Below are 17538 nucleotides of genomic sequence, written 5' to 3'. Positions count from 1 at the left end.
CCTGCTTTAGTCCTGCTTTATTCCTGCTTTAGTCCTGCTTTAGTCCTGCTTTAGACCCGCTTTAGTCCTGCTTTAGACCTGCTTTAGACCTGCTTTAGACCTGCTTTAGTCCTGCTTTATTCCTGCTTTAGTCCTGCTTTAGTCCTGCTTTATTCCTGCTTTAGTCCTGCTTTAGTCCTGCTTTAGACCTGCTTTAGACCTGCTTTAGTCCTGCTTTATTCCTGCTTTAGTCCTGCTTTATTCCTGCTTTAGTCCTGCTTTATTCCTGCTTTAGACCTGCTTTAGTCCTGCTTTAGTCCTGCTTTAGACTTGCAGGTCCCTCCATGTTCTGCAGGTTCCTCCAGGTTCTGCAGGTTCCTCCAGGTTCTGCAGGTTCCTCCGGGTTCTGCAGGTTCCTCCGGGTTCTACAGGTTCCTACAGGTTCTGCAGGTGCCTCCAGGTTCTGCAGGTTCCTCCATTTTCTGCAGGTTCTGCAGGTTCCTCCATGTTCTGGAGGTTCCTCCATGTTCTGCTGGTTCTGCATTTTCCTTCATGTTCTGCAGGTTCCTCCAGGTTCTGCAGGTTCCTCCATGCTCTGCAGATTCCTCCAGGTTCTGCAGGTCCCTCCTTGTTCTGCAGGTTCCACAAGGTTCTGCAGGTTCCTCCATGTTCTGCAGGTTCCTCCATTTTCTGCATTTTCTGCAGGTTCTTCCATGTTCTGCAGGTTCTTCCAGGTTCTGCAGGTTTCTCCATGTTCTGCAGGTTCCTCCAGTTTCTGCAGGTTCCTCCAGGTTCTACAGGTGCCTCCATGTTCTGCAGGTTCCTCCAGGTTCTGCAGGTTGTCTCCATGTTCTGCAGGTTCCTCAAGGTTCTGCAGGTTCCTGCAGGTTCTTCCAGGTTCTGCAGGTTCTGCAGGTTCCCCCTTGTTCTGTAGGTTCCTCCAGGTTCCACAGGTTCCTCCATGTTCTGCAGGTTCCTCCAGGTTCTGCAGGTTCCTCCAGGTTCTACAGGTTCCTCAATGTTCTGCAGGTCGCTTCAGGTTCTGCAGGTTCCTCCAGGTTCTGCAGGTGCCTCCAAGTTCTGAAGGTTCCTCCATGTTCTGCAGGTTGTTCCAGGTTCTGCAGGTTCCTCCAGGTTCTGCAGGTGCCTCCATGTTCTGCAGGTTGCTCAAGGTTCTGCAGGTTCCTCCAGGTTCTGCAGGTTCCTCCATGTTCTGCAGGTTCCTCCATGTTCTGCAGGTCCCTCCATGTTTTGCAGGTTCCTCCAGGTTCTAAAGGTTTCTGTGGTTTTTGCAGGTTCCTCAATGTTCTGAAGGGTTCCTCCAGGTTCTGCAAGTTCTTCCAGGTTCTGAAGGTGCTTCCATGTTCTGCAGGTTCCTCCAGGTTCTGCAGGTTCATCCATGTTCTGTAGGTTCCTCCAGGTTCTGCAGGTTCTGCAGGTTCCTCCATGTTACAGGTTCTGCAGGTACCTCCATGTTCTGCAGGTTCCTCCAGGTTTTGCAGGTTCCTCCATGTTCTGCAGGTTCCTCCAGGTTCTGCAGGTTTCTCCATGTTCTGCAGGTTCCCCCAGGTTCTGCAGGTCCCTCAGTGTTCTGCAGGTTCCTCCATGTTCTGCAGGTTCTGCTGGTTCTGCAGGTTCCTAAATGTTTTGCAGGTTCCTTCATTTTCTGCATGTTCTGCAGGTTCCTCCATGTTCTGCAGGTTCTTCCAGTTTCTGCAGGTTCCTCCAGGTTCTGCAGGTACCTCCTTGTTATGCAGGTTCCTCCGGGTTTTGCAGGTTCCTCCAGGTTCTGCAGGTTCCTCCAGGTTTTGCAGGTTCCTCGAGGTTCTAAAGGTTCCTCCACGTTTTGCAGGTTCCTCCAGCTTCTGCAGGTTCCTCCAGGTTGTGCAGGTTCCTCCAAGTTCTCCAGGTTCCTCCAGGTTCTGCAGGTTCCTCCAGCTTCTGCAGGTTCCTCCATGTTCTGCAGGTTCCTCTGGGTTCTGCAGGTTCCTCCAGGTTCTGCAGGTGGCTCCATGTTCTGCAGGTTCCTCCAGGTTCTGCAGGTTCCTCCACGTTCTGCAAGTTCCTCCAAGTTCTGCAGGTTTCTCCATTTTCTGCAGGTTCTGCAGGTTCCTCCATGTTCTGCAGGTTCTTCCATGTTCTGCTGGTTCTGCAGGTTCCTCCATGTTCTGCAGGTTCCCTTCAGGTTCTGCAGGTTCCTCCATGTTCTGCAGATTACTCCAGGTTCTGCAGGTCCCTCCATGTTGTGCAGGTTCCTCCAGGTTCTGCAGGTTCTGCAGGTTCTTCCATGTTCTGCAGGTTCTTCCAGGTTCTGCAGGTTTCTCCATGTTCTGCAGGTTCCTCCAGTTTCTGCAGGTTCCTCCAGGTTCTACAGGTGCCTCCATGTTCTGCAGGTTCCTCCAGGTTCTGCAGGTTGTCTCCATGTTCTGCAGGTTCCTCAAGGTTCTGCAGGTTCCTGCAGGTTCTTCCAGGTTCTGCAGGTTCTGCAGGTTCCCCCTTGTTCTGTAGGTTCCTCCAGGTTCCACAGGTTCCTCCATGTTCTGCAGGTTCCTCCAGGTTCTGCAGGTTCCTCCAGGTTCTGCAGGTTCCTCAATGTTCTGCAGGTCGCTTCAGGTTCTGCAGGTTCCTCCAGGTTCTGCAGGTTCCTCCAAGTTCTGAAGGTTCCTCCATGTTCTGCAGGTTGTTCCAGGTTCTGCAGGTTCCTCCAGGTTCTGCAGGTGCCTCCATGTTCTGCAGGTTGCTCCAGGTTCTGCAGGTTCCTCCAGGTTCTGCAGGTTCCTCCATGTTCTGCAGGTTCCTCCAGGTTCTGCAGGTTCCTCCATGTTCTGTAGGTTCCTCCAGGTTCTGCAGGTTCTGCAGGTTCCTCCATGTTTTGCAGGTTCCTACAGGTTCTGCAGGTACCTCCATGTTCTGCAGGTTCCTCCAGGTTTTGCAGGTTCCTCCATGTTCTGCAGGTTGCTCCAGGTTCTGCAGTTTTCTCCATGTTCTGCAGGTTCCCCCAGGTTCTGCAGGTTCATCAGTGTTCTGCAGGTTCCTCCATGTTCTGCAGGTTCTGCAGGTTCTGCAGGTTCCTAAATGTTTTGCAGGTTCCTTCATTTTCTGCATGTTCTGCAGTTTCCTCCATGTTCTGCAGGTTCTTCCAGTTTCTGCAGGTTCCTCCTTGTTATGCAGGTTCCTCCGGGTTTTGCAGGTTCCTCCAGGTTCTGCAGGTTCCTCCAGGTTTTGCAGGTTCCTCGAGGTTCTAAAGGTTCCTCCACGTTTTGCAGGTTCCTCCAGCCTCTGCAGGTTCCTCCAGGTTGTGCAGGTTCCTCCAAGTTCTCTAGGTTCCTCCAGCTTCTGCAGGTTCCTCCATGTTCTGCAGGTTCCTCTGGGTTCTGCAGGTTCCTCCAGGTTCTGCAGGTTCCTCCAGGTTCTACAGGTGCCTCCATGTTCTGCAGGTTCCTCCAGGTTCTGCAGGTTCCTCCGGGTTCTGCAAGTTCCTCCAGGTTCTGCAGGTGCCTCCATGTTCTGCAGGTTCCTCCAGTTTCTGCAGGTTCCTCCAGGTTCTACAGGTGCCTCCATGTTCTGCAGGTTCCTCCAGGTTCTGCAGGTTCCTCCGGGTTCTGCAAGTTCCTCCAGGTTCTGCAGGTGCCTCCATGTTCTGCAGGTTCCTCCAGTTTCTGCAGGTTCCTCCAGGTTCTGCAGGTTCCTCCAGGTTCTGCAGGTTCCTCCAGGTTCTGCAGTTTACTTCTTGTTCTGCAGGTTCCTCCAAAATTTGGCCGAGGGGCCGGGCCAGGAAAATATGGTGTGTTTGTGTGAACTAATGAATTACTATAAATTACATGCAAAATTTGACCTGTTACTTGTAACAAAGCAACAAATGCTTTAAATCATGATTATTTTCATGACATTTCAGTTGAATAAACACAGCAGGAATATTGAGCTTCAGCTTCAGTGGAAACAGTGATGTTGATCCTGTTTTGCATCAAAGTCTGGTGTAAGTTTAGTCTCAGATCCTTTGGTGTCGCTCAGTGAAGCTGGATCTGTGACGTTCATGTTCTTGACACTGAACGTCTCACATGAAGCTCCAGCTTCTTCTGTTCGTCCTCCACACGTTTTGTTTCCTTCAGTGAAGCATTAAAGTCGTTCAGTTTAAGAGCGTTTTTTATCAGCATTTCTTCTCCCCATAAATGATCGAGTAGTAACAGCATAAGAATGATTCATATCCATGAATAAAACATCTTCATAAATGTCACCAGAATATGCAACATTTTGACTTGAATGTTACATTTTTGCTCTTCTGTCCTTCTCATGTCTCCAGTGGTTGGACACGTCTCCAGTGGTTGGACACGTCTCCAGTGGTTGGATACGTCTCCAGTGGTTGGACACGTCTCCAGTGGTTGGACACGTCTCCAGTGGTTGGATACGTCTCCAGTGGTTGGACACGTCTCCAGTGGTTGGACACTTCTTTTGCTTCTTCTGTGACTTTATGCTCATCAACTGCTCCAAAATGTGCCACTTCAAGACCATTTCTGGATGATATTATTCATAAACTAACAGGGCCGCACCTGTCATAAACCGCACCTGTCATAAACCGCAGGTGCCCACGTTGTAACATGAGATATTTACACAGAAATAAACACAGTTTTTATGCGTCTTTTAAACCGGGGCCTCGTGGCGCACGCGGCGCAGCAGCGGTCCGCTTTAGTCCTGCTTTATTCCTGCTTTAGACCTGCTTTAGTCCTGCTTTATTCCTGCTTTAGACCTGCTTTAGTCCTGCTTTAGACCTGCTTTAGTCCTGCTTTATTCCTGCTTTAGACCTGCTTTATTCCTGCTTTAGACCTGCTTTATTCCTGCTTTAGTCCTGCTTTAGTCCTGCTTTAGTCCTGCTTTATTCCTGCTTTAGACCTGCTTTAGTCCTGCTTTAGACTTGCTTTATTCCTGCTTTAGTCCTGCTTTATTCCTGCTTTAGACCTGCTTTATTCCTGCTTTAGACCTGCTTTAGACCTGCTTTAGTCCTGCTTTAGATCTGCTTTAGTCCTGCATTAGTCCTGCTTTATTCCTGCTTTAGACCTGCTTTATTCCTGCTTTAGACCTGCTTTATTCCTGCTTTAGTCCTGCTTTAGTCCTGCTTTATTCCTGCTTTAGTCCTGCTTTATTCCTGCTTTAGTCCTGCTTTATTCCTGCTTTATTCCTGCTTTAGTCCTGCTTTAGTCCTGCTTTAGACCTGCTTTAGACCTGCTTTAGTCCTGCTTTAGTCCTGCTTTAGTCCTGCTTTAGACCTGCTTTAGTCCTGCTTTAGTCCTGCTTTAGTCCTGCTTTAGTCCTGCTTTAGACCTGCTTTAGTCCTGCTTTATTCCTGCTTTAGTCCTACTTTATTCCTGCTTTAGTCCTGCTTTATTCCTGCTTTATTCCTGCTTTAGTCCTGCTTTAGTCCTGCTTTAGTCCTGCTTTAGACCTGCTTTAGTCCTGCTTTAGTCCTGCTTTAGTCCTGCTTTAGACCTGCTTTAGTCCTGCTTTAGAGCTGCTTTAGTCCTGCTTTAGACCTGCTTTATTCCTGCTTTAGTCCTGCTTTATTCCTGCTTTAGTCCTGCTTTAGTCCTGCTTTAGACCTGCTTTAGACCTGCTTTAGACCTGCTTTAGTCCTGCTTTATTCCTGCTTTAGTCCTGCTTTAGTCCTGCTTTAGACCTGCTTTAGTCCTGCTTTATTCCTGCTTTAGTCCTGCTTTAGTCCTGCTTTATTCCTGCTTTAGTCCTGCTTTAGTCCTGCTTTAGTACTGCTTTATTCCTGCTTTAGTCCTGCTTTAGACCTGCTTTAGTCCTGCTTTAGTCCTGCTTTAGACCTGCTTTAGTCCTGCTTTAGTCCTGCTTTAGTCCTGCTTTATTCCTGCTTTAGACCTGCTTTAGTCCTGCTTTATTCCTGCTTTAGACCTGCTTTAGACCTGCTTTAGTCCTGCTTTATTCCTGCTTTAGACCTGCTTTATTCCTGCTTTAGTCCTGCTTTATTCCTGCTTTAGACCTGCTTTAGTCCTGCTTTAGTCCTGCTTTAGTCCTGCTTTAGTCCTGCTTTATTCCTGCTTTAGACCTGCTTTATTCCTGCTTTAGTCCTGCTTTATTCCTGCTTTAGTCCTGCTTTAGACCTGCTTTAGTCCTGCTTTAGTCCTGCTTTAGTCCTGCTTTATTCCTGCTTTAGACCTGCTTTAGTCCTGCTTTATTCCTGCTTTAGACCTGCTTTAGACCTGCTTTAGTCCTGCTTTATTCCTGCTTTAGACCTGCTTTATTCCTGCTTTAGTCCTGCTTTATTCCTGCTTTAGACCTGCTTTATTCCTGCTTTAGTCCTGCTTTATTCCTGCTTTAGACCTGCTTTAGTCCTGCTTTAGACTTGCTTTAGAACTGCTTTAGTCCTGCTTTAGTCCTGCTTTAGTACTGCTTTATTCCTGCTTTAGTCCTGCTTTAGTCCTGCTTTAGACCTGCTTTAGACCTGCTTTAGTCCTGCTTTAGACCTGCTTTAGTCCTGCTTTATTCCTGCTTTAGACCTGCTTTAGACCTGCTTTAGTCCTGCTTTATTCCTGCTTTAGACCTGCTTTATTCCTGCTTTAGTCCTGCTTTATTCCTGCTTTAGACCTGCTTTAGTCCTGCTTTAGTCCTGCTTTAGTCCTGCTTTAGTCCTGCTTTATTCCTGCTTTAGACCTGCTTTAGACCTGCTTTAGTCCTGCTTTATTCCTGCTTTAGTCCTGCTTTATTCCTGCTTTAGACCTGCTTTAGTCCTGCTTTAGTCCTGCTTTAGTCCTGCTTTAGACCTGCTTTAGACCTGCTTTAGTCCTGCTTTAGACCTACTTTAGTCCTGCTTTAGACCTGCTTTAGTCCTGCTTTAGTCCTGCTTTAGTCCTGCTTTAGACCTGGTTTAGACCTGCTTTAGTCCTGCTTTAGACCTGCTTTAGTCCTGCTTTAGTCCTGCTTTAGTCCTGCTTTAGTCCTGCTTTAGACCTGCTTTAGTCCTGCTTTAGTCCTGCTTTAGTCCTGCTTTATTCCTGCTTTAGTCCTGCTTTAGTCCTGCTTTTGTCCTGCTTTAGACCTGCTTTAGTCCTGCTTTAGTCCTGCTTTATTCCTGCTTTAGACCTGCTTTAGTCCTGCTTTAGTCCTGCTTTAGACCTACTTTATTCCTGCTTTAGACCTGCTTTAGTCCTGCTTTAGACCTGCTTTAGTCCTGCTTTAGACCTGCTTTAGTCCTGCTTTAGTCCTGCTTTAGTCCTGCTTTAGTCCTGCTTTAGTCCTGCTTTAGTCCTGCTTTAGACCTGCTTTAGTCCTGCTTTAGACCTGCTTTAGTCCTGCTTTAGACCTGCTTTAGACCTGCTTTAGTCCTGCTTTAGTCCTGCTTTAGACCTGCTTTAGTCCTGCTTTAGACCTGCTTTAGTCCTGCTTTAGTCCTGCTTTAGTCCTGCTTTAGTCCTGCTTTAGACCCGCTTTAGACCTGCTTTAGTCCTGCTTTAGTCCTGCTTTAGTCCTGCTTTAGACCCGCTTTATTCCTGCTTTAGACCTGCTTTAGACCTGCTTTAGTCCTGCTTTAGTCCTGCTTTATTCCTGCTTTAGACCTGCTTTAGTCCTGCTTTATTCCTGCTTTAGTCCTGCTTTATTCCTGCTTTAGACCTGCTTTAGTCCTGCTTTAGTCCTGCTTTAGTCCTGCTTTAGACCTGCTTTAGACCTGCTTTAGTCCTGCTTTAGACCTACTTTAGTCCTGCTTTAGACCTGCTTTAGTCCTGCTTTAGTCCTGCTTTAGTCCTGCTTTAGACCTGGTTTAGACCTGCTTTAGTCCTGCTTTAGACCTGCTTTAGTCCTGCTTTAGTCCTGCTTTAGTCCTGCTTTAGTCCTGCTTTAGACCTGCTTTAGTCCTGCTTTAGTCCTGCTTTAGTCCTGCTTTATTCCTGCTTTAGTCCTGCTTTAGTCCTGCTTTTGTCCTGCTTTAGACCTGCTTTAGTCCTGCTTTAGTCCTGCTTTAGACCTGCTTTAGACCTGCTTTAGTCCTGCTTTTGTCCTGCTTTAGACCTGCTTTAGTCCTGCTTTAGTCCTGCTTTATTCCTGCTTTAGACCTGCTTTAGTCCTGCTTTAGTCCTGCTTTAGACCTGCTTTAGTCCTGCTTTAGACCTGCTTTAGTCCTGCTTTAGTCCTGCTTTAGTCCTGCTTTAGTCCTGCTTTAGTCCTGCTTTAGACCTGCTTTAGTCCTGCTTTAGACCTGCTTTAGTCCTGCTTTAGTCCTGCTTTAGACCTGCTTTAGACCTGCTTTAGTCCTGCTTTAGTCCTGCTTTAGTCCTGCTTTAGACCTGCTTTAGACCTGCTTTAGTCCTGCTTTAGACCTGCTTTAGACCTGCTTTAGTCCTGCTTTAGTCCTGCTTTAGACCTGCTTTAGTCCTGCTTTAGACCTGCTTTAGTCCTGCTTTAGTCCTGCTTTAGTCCTGCTTTAGTCCTGCTTTAGACCCGCTTTAGACCCGCTTTAGTCCTGCTTTAGTCCTGCTTTAGTCCTGCTTTAGACCCGCTTTAGTCCTGCTTTAGTCCTGCTTTAGTCCTGCTTTAGTCCTGCTTTAGACCTGCTTTAGTCCTGGTTTAGACCTGCTTTAGTCCTGCTTTAGATCTGCTTTAGTCCTGCTTTAGTCCTGCTTTAGACCTGCTTTAGACCTGCTTTAGTCCTGCTTTAGTCCTGCTTTAGACCTGCTTTAGACCTGCTTTAGACCTGCTTTAGTCCTGCTTTAGTCCTGCTTTAGACCTGCTTTAGTCCTGCTTTAGTCCTGCTTTAGACCTGCTTTAGACCTGCTTTAGACCTGCTTTAGTCCTGCTTTAGACCTGTTTTAGTCCTGCTTTAGATCTGCTTTAGTCCTGCTTTAGTCCTGCTTTAGACCTGCTTTAGACCTGCTTTAGTCCTGCTTTAGTCCTGCTTTAGACCTGCTTTAGTCCTGCTTTAGACCTGCTTTAGTCCTGCTTTAGACCTGCTTTAGTCCTGCTTTAGTCCTGCTTTAGTCCTGCTTTAGACCTGCTTTAGTCCTGCTTTAGACCTGCTTTAGTCCTGCTTTAGACCTGCTTTAGACCTGCTTTAGTCCTGCTTTAGTCCTGCTTTAGTCCTGCTTTAGACCTGCTTTAGTCCTGCTTTAGTCCTACTTTAGACCTGCTTTAGTCCTGCTTTAGACCTGCTTTAGTCCTGCTTTAGACCTGCTTTAGACCTGCTTTAGTCCTGCTTTAGTCCTGCTTTAGACCTGCTTTAGTCCTGCTTTAGACCTGCTTTAGTCCTGCTTCAGACCTGCTTTAGTCCTGCTTTAGACCTGCTTTAGTCCTGCTTTAGACCTGCTTTAGTCCTGCTTTAGTCCTGCTTTAGACCTGCTTTAGACCTGCTTTAGTCCTGCTTTAGACCTGCTTTAGACCTGCTTTAGACCTGCTTTAGTCCTGCTTTAGTCCTGCTTTAGACCTGCTTTAGACCTGCTTTAGTCCTGCTTTAGACCTACTTTAGTCCTGCTTTAGACCTGCTTTAGTCCTGCTTTAGTCCTGCTTTAGTCCTGCTTTAGACCTGGTTTAGACCTGCTTTAGTCCTGCTTTAGACCTGCTTTAGTCCTGCTTTAGTCCTGCTTTAGTCCTGCTTTAGTCCTGCTTTAGACCTGCTTTAGTCCTGCTTTAGTCCTGCTTTAGTCCTGCTTTATTCCTGCTTTAGTCCTGCTTTAGTCCTGCTTTTGTCCTGCTTTAGACCTGCTTTAGTCCTGCTTTAGTCCTGCTTTAGACCTGCTTTAGACCTGCTTTAGTCCTGCTTTTGTCCTGCTTTAGACCTGCTTTAGTCCTGCTTTAGTCCTGCTTTATTCCTGCTTTAGACCTGCTTTAGTCCTGCTTTATTCCTGCTTTAGACCTACTTTATTCCTGCTTTAGACCTGCTTTAGTCCTGCTTTAGACCTGCTTTAGTCCTGCTTTAGACCTGCTTTAGTCCTGCTTTAGTCCTGCTTTAGTCCTGCTTTAGTCCTGCTTTAGTCCTGCTTTAGTCCTGCTTTAGTCCTGCTTTAGACCTGCTTTAGTCCTGCTTTAGACCTGCTTTAGTCCTGCTTTAGACCTGCTTTAGACCTGCTTTAGTCCTGCTTTAGTCCTGCTTTAGACCTGCTTTAGTCCTGCTTTAGTCCTGCTTTAGTCCTGCTTTAGTCCTGCTTTAGACCCGCTTTAGACCTGCTTTAGTCCTGCTTTAGTCCTGCTTTAGTCCTGCTTTAGACCCGCTTTATTCCTGCTTTAGACCTGCTTTAGACCTGCTTTAGTCCTGCTTTAGTCCTGCTTTAGTCCTGCTTTAGACCTACTTTAGTCCTGCTTTAGTCCTGCTTTAGTCCTGCTTTATTCCTGCTTTAGACCTGCTTTAGTCCTGCTTTAGTCCTGCTTTATTCCTGCTTTAGACCTGCTTTAGTCCTGCTTTAGTCCTGCTTTAGTCCTGCTTTAGTCCTGCTTTATTCCTGCTTTAGACCTGCTTTAGACCTGCTTTAGTCCTGCTTTATTCCTGCTTTAGTCCTGCTTTATTCCTGCTTTAGACCTGCTTTAGTCCTGCTTTAGTCCTGCTTTAGTCCTGCTTTAGACCTGCTTTAGACCTGCTTTAGTCCTGCTTTAGACCTACTTTAGTCCTGCTTTAGACCTGCTTTAGTCCTGCTTTAGTCCTGCTTTAGTCCTGCTTTAGACCTGGTTTAGACCTGCTTTAGTCCTGCTTTAGACCTGCTTTAGTCCTGCTTTAGTCCTGCTTTAGTCCTGCTTTAGTCCTGCTTTAGACCTGCTTTAGTCCTGCTTTATTCCTGCTTTAGTCCTGCTTTAGTCCTGCTTTAGACCTGCTTTAGACCTGCTTTAGACCTGCTTTAGTCCTGCTTTATTCCTGCTTTAGTCCTGCTTTAGTCCTGCTTTAGACCTGCTTTAGTCCTGCTTTATTCCTGCTTTAGTCCTGCTTTAGTCCTGCTTTATTCCTGCTTTAGTCCTGCTTTAGTCCTGCTTTAGTACTGCTTTATTCCTGCTTTAGTCCTGCTTTAGACCTGCTTTAGTCCTGCTTTAGTCCTGCTTTAGACCTGCTTTAGTCCTGCTTTAGTCCTGCTTTAGTCCTGCTTTATTCCTGCTTTAGACCTGCTTTAGTCCTGCTTTATTCCTGCTTTAGACCTGCTTTAGACCTGCTTTAGTCCTGCTTTATTCCTGCTTTAGACCTGCTTTATTCCTGCTTTAGTCCTGCTTTATTCCTGCTTTAGACCTGCTTTAGTCCTGCTTTAGTCCTGCTTTAGTCCTGCTTTATTCCTGCTTTAGTCCTGCTTTAGTCCTGCTTTAGTACTGCTTTAGTCCTGCTTTAGTCCTGCTTTAGACCTGCTTTAGTCCTGCTTTAGACCTGCTTTAGTCCTGCTTTAGTCCTGCTTTAGTCCTGCTTTATTCCTGCTTTAGACCTGCTTTAGTCCTGCTTTATTCCTGCTTTAGACCTGCTTTAGACCTGCTTTAGTCCTGCTTTATTCCTGCTTTAGACCTGCTTTATTCCTGCTTTAGTCCTGCTTTATTCCTGCTTTAGACCTGCTTTAGTCCTGCTTTAGTCCTGCTTTAGACTTGCTTTAGAACTGCTTTAGTCCTGCTTTAGTCCTGCTTTAGTACTGCTTTATTCCTGCTTTAGTCCTGCTTTAGTCCTGCTTTAGACCTGCTTTAGACCTGCTTTAGTCCTGCTTTAGACCTGCTTTAGTCCTGCTTTATTCCTGCTTTAGACCTGCTTTAGACCTGCTTTAGTCCTGCTTTATTCCTGCTTTAGACCTGCTTTATTCCTGCTTTAGTCCTGCTTTATTCCTGCTTTAGACCTGCTTTAGTCCTGCTTTAGTCCTGCTTTAGTCCTGCTTTAGTCCTGCTTTATTCCTGCTTTAGACCTGCTTTAGACCTGCTTTAGTCCTGCTTTATTCCTGCTTTAGTCCTGCTTTATTCCTGCTTTAGACCTGCTTTAGTCCTGCTTTAGTCCTGCTTTAGTCCTGCTTTAGACCTGCTTTAGACCTGCTTTAGTCCTGCTTTAGACCTACTTTAGTCCTGCTTTAGACCTGCTTTAGTCCTGCTTTAGTCCTGCTTTAGTCCTGCTTTAGACCTGGTTTAGACCTGCTTTAGTCCTGCTTTAGACCTGCTTTAGTCCTGCTTTAGTCCTGCTTTAGTCCTGCTTTAGTCCTGCTTTAGACCTGCTTTAGTCCTGCTTTAGTCCTGCTTTAGTCCTGCTTTATTCCTGCTTTAGTCCTGCTTTAGTCCTGCTTTTGTCCTGCTTTAGACCTGCTTTAGTCCTGCTTTAGTCCTGCTTTAGACCTGCTTTAGACCTGCTTTAGTCCTGCTTTTGTCCTGCTTTAGACCTGCTTTAGTCCTGCTTTAGTCCTGCTTTATTCCTGCTTTAGACCTGCTTTAGTCCTGCTTTAGTCCTGCTTTAGACCTACTTTATTCCTGCTTTAGACCTGCTTTAGTCCTGCTTTAGACCTGCTTTAGTCCTGCTTTAGACCTGCTTTAGTCCTGCTTTAGTCCTGCTTTAGTCCTGCTTTAGTCCTGCTTTAGTCCTGCTTTAGTCCTGCTTTAGTCCTGCTTTAGACCTGCTTTAGTCCTGCTTTAGACCTGCTTTAGTCCTGCTTTAGTCCTGCTTTAGACCTGCTTTAGTCCTGCTTTAGACCTGCTTTAGACCTGCTTTAGTCCTGCTTTAGTCCTGCTTTAGACCTGCTTTAGTCCTGCTTTAGTCCTGCTTTAGTCCTGCTTTAGACCTGCTTTAGACCTGCTTTAGTCCTGCTTTAGTCCTGCTTTAGACCTGCTTTAGTCCTGCTTTAGACCTGCTTTAGTCCTGCTTTAGTCCTGCTTTAGTCCTGCTTTAGTCCTGCTTTAGACCCGCTTTAGACCTGCTTTAGTCCTGCTTTAGTCCTGCTTTAGTCCTGCTTTAGACCCGCTTTATTCCTGCTTTAGACCTGCTTTAGACCTGCTTTAGTCCTGCTTTATTCCTGCTTTAGACCTGCTTTATTCCTGCTTTAGTCCTGCTTTATTCCTGCTTTAGACCTGCTTTAGTCCTGCTTTAGTCCTGCTTTAGTCCTGCTTTAGTCCTGCTTTATTCCTGCTTTAGACCTGCTTTAGACCTGCTTTAGTCCTGCTTTATTCCTGCTTTAGTCCTGCTTTATTCCTGCTTTAGACCTGCTTTAGTCCTGCTTTAGTCCTGCTTTAGTCCTGCTTTAGACCTGCTTTAGACCTGCTTTAGTCCTGCTTTAGACCTACTTTAGTCCTGCTTTAGACCTGCTTTAGTCCTGCTTTAGTCCTGCTTTAGTCCTGCTTTAGACCTGGTTTAGACCTGCTTTAGTCCTGCTTTAGACCTGCTTTAGTCCTGCTTTAGTCCTGCTTTAGTCCTGCTTTAGTCCTGCTTTAGACCTGCTTTAGTCCTGCTTTAGTCCTGCTTTAGTCCTGCTTTATTCCTGCTTTAGTCCTGCTTTAGTCCTGCTTTTGTCCTGCTTTAGACCTGCTTTAGTCCTGCTTTAGTCCTGCTTTAGACCTGCTTTAGACCTGCTTTAGTCCTGCTTTTGTCCTGCTTTAGACCTGCTTTAGTCCTGCTTTAGTCCTGCTTTATTCCTGCTTTAGACCTGCTTTAGTCCTGCTTTAGTCCTGCTTTAGACCTACTTTATTCCTGCTTTAGACCTGCTTTAGTCCTGCTTTAGACCTGCTTTAGTCCTGCTTTAGACCTGCTTTAGTCCTGCTTTAGTCCTGCTTTAGTCCTGCTTTAGTCCTGCTTTAGTCCTGCTTTAGACCTGCTTTAGTCCTGCTTTAGACCTGCTTTAGTCCTGCTTTAGTCCTGCTTTAGACCTGCTTTAGACCTGCTTTAGTCCTGCTTTAGTCCTGCTTTAGTCCTGCTTTAGACCTGCTTTAGACCTGCTTTAGTCCTGCTTTAGACCTGCTTTAGACCTGCTTTAGTCCTGCTTTAGTCCTGCTTTAGACCTGCTTTAGTCCTGCTTTAGACCTGCTTTAGTCCTGCTTTAGTCCTGCTTTAGTCCTGCTTTAGTCCTGCTTTAGACCCGCTTTAGACCCGCTTTAGTCCTGCTTTAGTCCTGCTTTAGTCCTGCTTTAGACCCGCTTTAGTCCTGCTTTAGTCCTGCTTTAGTCCTGCTTTAGTCCTGCTTTAGACCTGCTTTAGTCCTGCTTTAGATCTGCTTTAGTCCTGCTTTAGTCCTGCTTTAGACCTGCTTTAGACCTGCTTTAGTCCTGCTTTAGTCCTGCTTTAGACCTGCTTTAGACCTGCTTTAGTCCTGCTTTAGTCCTGCTTTAGACCTGCTTTAGTCCTGCTTTAGTCCTGCTTTAGACCTGCTTTAGACCTGCTTTAGACCTGCTTTAGTCCTGCTTTAGACCTGTTTTAGTCCTGCTTTAGATCTGCTTTAGTCCTGCTTTAGTCCTGCTTTAGACCTGCTTTAGACCTGCTTTAGTCCTGCTTTAGTCCTGCTTTAGACCTGCTTTAGTCCTGCTTTAGACCTGCTTTAGTCCTGCTTTAGACCTGCTTTAGTCCTGCTTTAGTCCTGCTTTAGTCCTGCTTTAGACCTGCTTTAGTCCTGCTTTAGACCTGCTTTAGTCCTGCTTTAGACCTGCTTTAGTCCTGCTTTAGTCCTGCTTTAGACCTGCTTTAGACCTGCTTTAGTCCTGCTTTAGTCCTGCTTTAGTCCTGCTTTAGACCTGCTTTAGTCCTGCTTTAGTCCTACTTTAGACCTGCTTTAGTCCTGCTTTAGACCTGCTTTAGTCCTGCTTTAGACCTGCTTTAGACCTGCTTTAGTCCTGCTTTAGTCCTGCTTTAGACCTGCTTTAGTCCTGCTTTAGACCTGCTTTAGTCCTGCTTCAGACCTGCTTTAGTCCTGCTTTAGACCTGCTTTAGTCCTGCTTTAGACCTGCTTTAGTCCTGCTTTAGTCCTGCTTTAGACCTGCTTTAGACCTGCTTTAGTCCTGCTTTAGACCTGCTTTAGACCTGCTTTAGACCTGCTTTAGTCCTGCTTTAGTCCTGCTTTAGACCTGCTTTAGACCTGCTTTAGTCCTGCTTTAGACCTACTTTAGTCCTGCTTTAGACCTGCTTTAGTCCTGCTTTAGTCCTGCTTTAGTCCTGCTTTAGACCTGGTTTAGACCTGCTTTAGTCCTGCTTTAGACCTGCTTTAGTCCTGCTTTAGTCCTGCTTTAGTCCTGCTTTAGTCCTGCTTTAGACCTACTTTATTCCTGCTTTAGACCTGCTTTAGTCCTGCTTTAGACCTGCTTTAGTCCTGCTTTAGACCTGCTTTAGTCCTGCTTTAGTCCTGCTTTAGACCTGCTTTAGTCCTGCTTTAGACCTGCTTTAGACCTGCTTTAGTCCTGCTTTAGTCCTGCTTTAGACCTGCTTTAGTCCTGCTTTAGACCTGCTTTAGTCCTGCTTTAGTCCTGCTTTAGTCCTGCTTTAGTCCTGCTTTAGACCCGCTTTAGACCTGCTTTAGTCCTGCTTTAGTCCTGCTTTAGTCCTGCTTTAGACCCGCTTTATTCCTGCTTTAGACCTGCTTTAGACCTGCTTTAGTCCTGCTTTATTCCTGCTTTAGACCTGCTTTATTCCTGCTTTAGTCCTGCTTTATTCCTGCTTTAGACCTGCTTTAGTCCTGCTTTAGTCCTGCTTTAGTCCTGCTTTAGTCCTGCTTTATTCCTGCTTTAGACCTGCTTTAGACCTGCTTTAGTCCTGCTTTATTCCTGCTTTAGTCCTGCTTTATTCCTGCTTTAGACCTGCTTTAGTCCTGCTTTAGTCCTGCTTTAGTCCTGCTTTAGACCTGCTTTAGACCTGCTTTAGTCCTGCTTTAGACCTACTTTAGTCCTGCTTTAGACCTGCTTTAGTCCTGCTTTAGTCCTGCTTTAGTCCTGCTTTAGACCTGGTTTAGACCTGCTTTAGTCCTGCTTTAGACCTGCTTTAGTCCTGCTTTAGTCCTGCTTTAGTCCTGCTTTAGTCCTGCTTTAGACCTGCTTTAGTCCTGCTTTAGTCCTGCTTTAGTCCTGCTTTATTCCTGCTTTAGTCCTGCTTTAGTCCTGCTTTTGTCCTGCTTTAGACCTGCTTTAGTCCTGCTTTAGTCCTGCTTTATTCCTGCTTTAGACCTGCTTTAGTCCTGCTTTAGTCCTGCTTTAGACCTACTTTATTCCTGCTTTAGACCTGCTTTAGTCCTGCTTTAGACCTGCTTTAGTCCTGCTTTAGACCTGCTTTAGTCCTGCTTTAGTCCTGCTTTAGTCCTGCTTTAGTCCTGCTTTAGTCCTGCTTTAGACCTGCTTTAGTCCTGCTTTAGACCTGCTTTAGTCCTGCTTTAGTCCTGCTTTAGACCTGCTTTAGACCTGCTTTAGTCCTGCTTTAGTCCTGCTTTAGTCCTGCTTTAGACCTGCTTTAGACCTGCTTTAGTCCTGCTTTAGACCTGCTTTAGACCTGCTTTAGTCCTGCTTTAGTCCTGCTTTAGACCTGCTTTAGTCCTGCTTTAGACCTGCTTTAGTCCTGCTTTAGTCCTGCTTTAGTCCTGCTTTAGTCCTGCTTTAGACCCGCTTTAGACCCGCTTTAGTCCTGCTTTAGTCCTGCTTTAGTCCTGCTTTAGACCCGCTTTAGTCCTGCTTTAGTCCTGCTTTAGTCCTGCTTTAGTCCTGCTTTAGACCTGCTTTAGTCCTGCTTTAGATCTGCTTTAGTCCTGCTTTAGTCCTGCTTTAGACCTGCTTTAGACCTGCTTTAGTCCTGCTTTAGTCCTGCTTTAGACCTGCTTTAGACCTGCTTTAGACCTGCTTTAGTCCTGCTTTAGTCCTGCTTTAGACCTGCTTTAGTCCTGCTTTAGTCCTGCTTTAGACCTGCTTTAGACCTGCTTTAGTCCTGCTTTAGACCTGCTTTAGTCCTGCTTTAGACCTGTTTTAGTCCTGCTTTAGATCTGCTTTAGTCCTGCTTTAGTCCTGCTTTAGACCTGCTTTAGACCTGCTTTAGTCCTGCTTTAGTCCTGCTTTAGACCTGCTTTAGTCCTGCTTTAGACCTGCTTTAGTCCTGCTTTAGACCTGCTTTAGTCCTGCTTTAGTCCTGCTTTAGTCCTGCTTTAGACCTGCTTTAGTCCTGCTTTAGACCTGCTTTAGTCCTGCTTTAGACCTGCTTTAGTCCTGCTTTATTCCTGCTTTAGTCCTGCTTTAGACCTGCTTTAGACCTGCTTTAGTCCTGCTTTAGTCCTGCTTTAGACCTGCTTTAGTCCTGCTTTAGTCCTGCTTTAGACCTGCTTTAGACCTGCTTTAGTCCTGGTTTAGTCCTGCTTTAGTCCTGCTTTAGACCTGCTTTAGACCTGCTTTAGTCCTGCTTTAGTCCTGCTTTAGTCCTGCTTTAGTCCTGCTTTAGACCTGCTTTAGACCTGCTTTAGTCCTGCTTTAGTCCTGCTTTAGACCTGCTTTAGTCCTGCTTTAGTCCTGCTTTAGACCTGCTTTAGACCTGCTTTAGTCCTGGTTTAGTCCTGCTTTAGTCCTGCTTTAGACCTGCTTTAGACCTGCTTTAGTCCTGCTTTAGTCCTGCTTTAGTCCTGCTTTAGACCTGCTTTAGTCCTGCTTTAGTCCTACTTTAGACCTGCTTTAGTC

This window comes from Eucyclogobius newberryi, unplaced genomic scaffold, assembly GCF_026437365.1.
Source record: "Eucyclogobius newberryi isolate DKJ021-1_F unplaced genomic scaffold, fEucNew1.0.hap1 SCAF_28, whole genome shotgun sequence".
NCBI classification, from domain to species: Eukaryota; Metazoa; Chordata; class Actinopteri; order Gobiiformes; family Gobiidae; genus Eucyclogobius; species Eucyclogobius newberryi.
Note: the sequence above shows the minus strand (reverse complement) of the source record.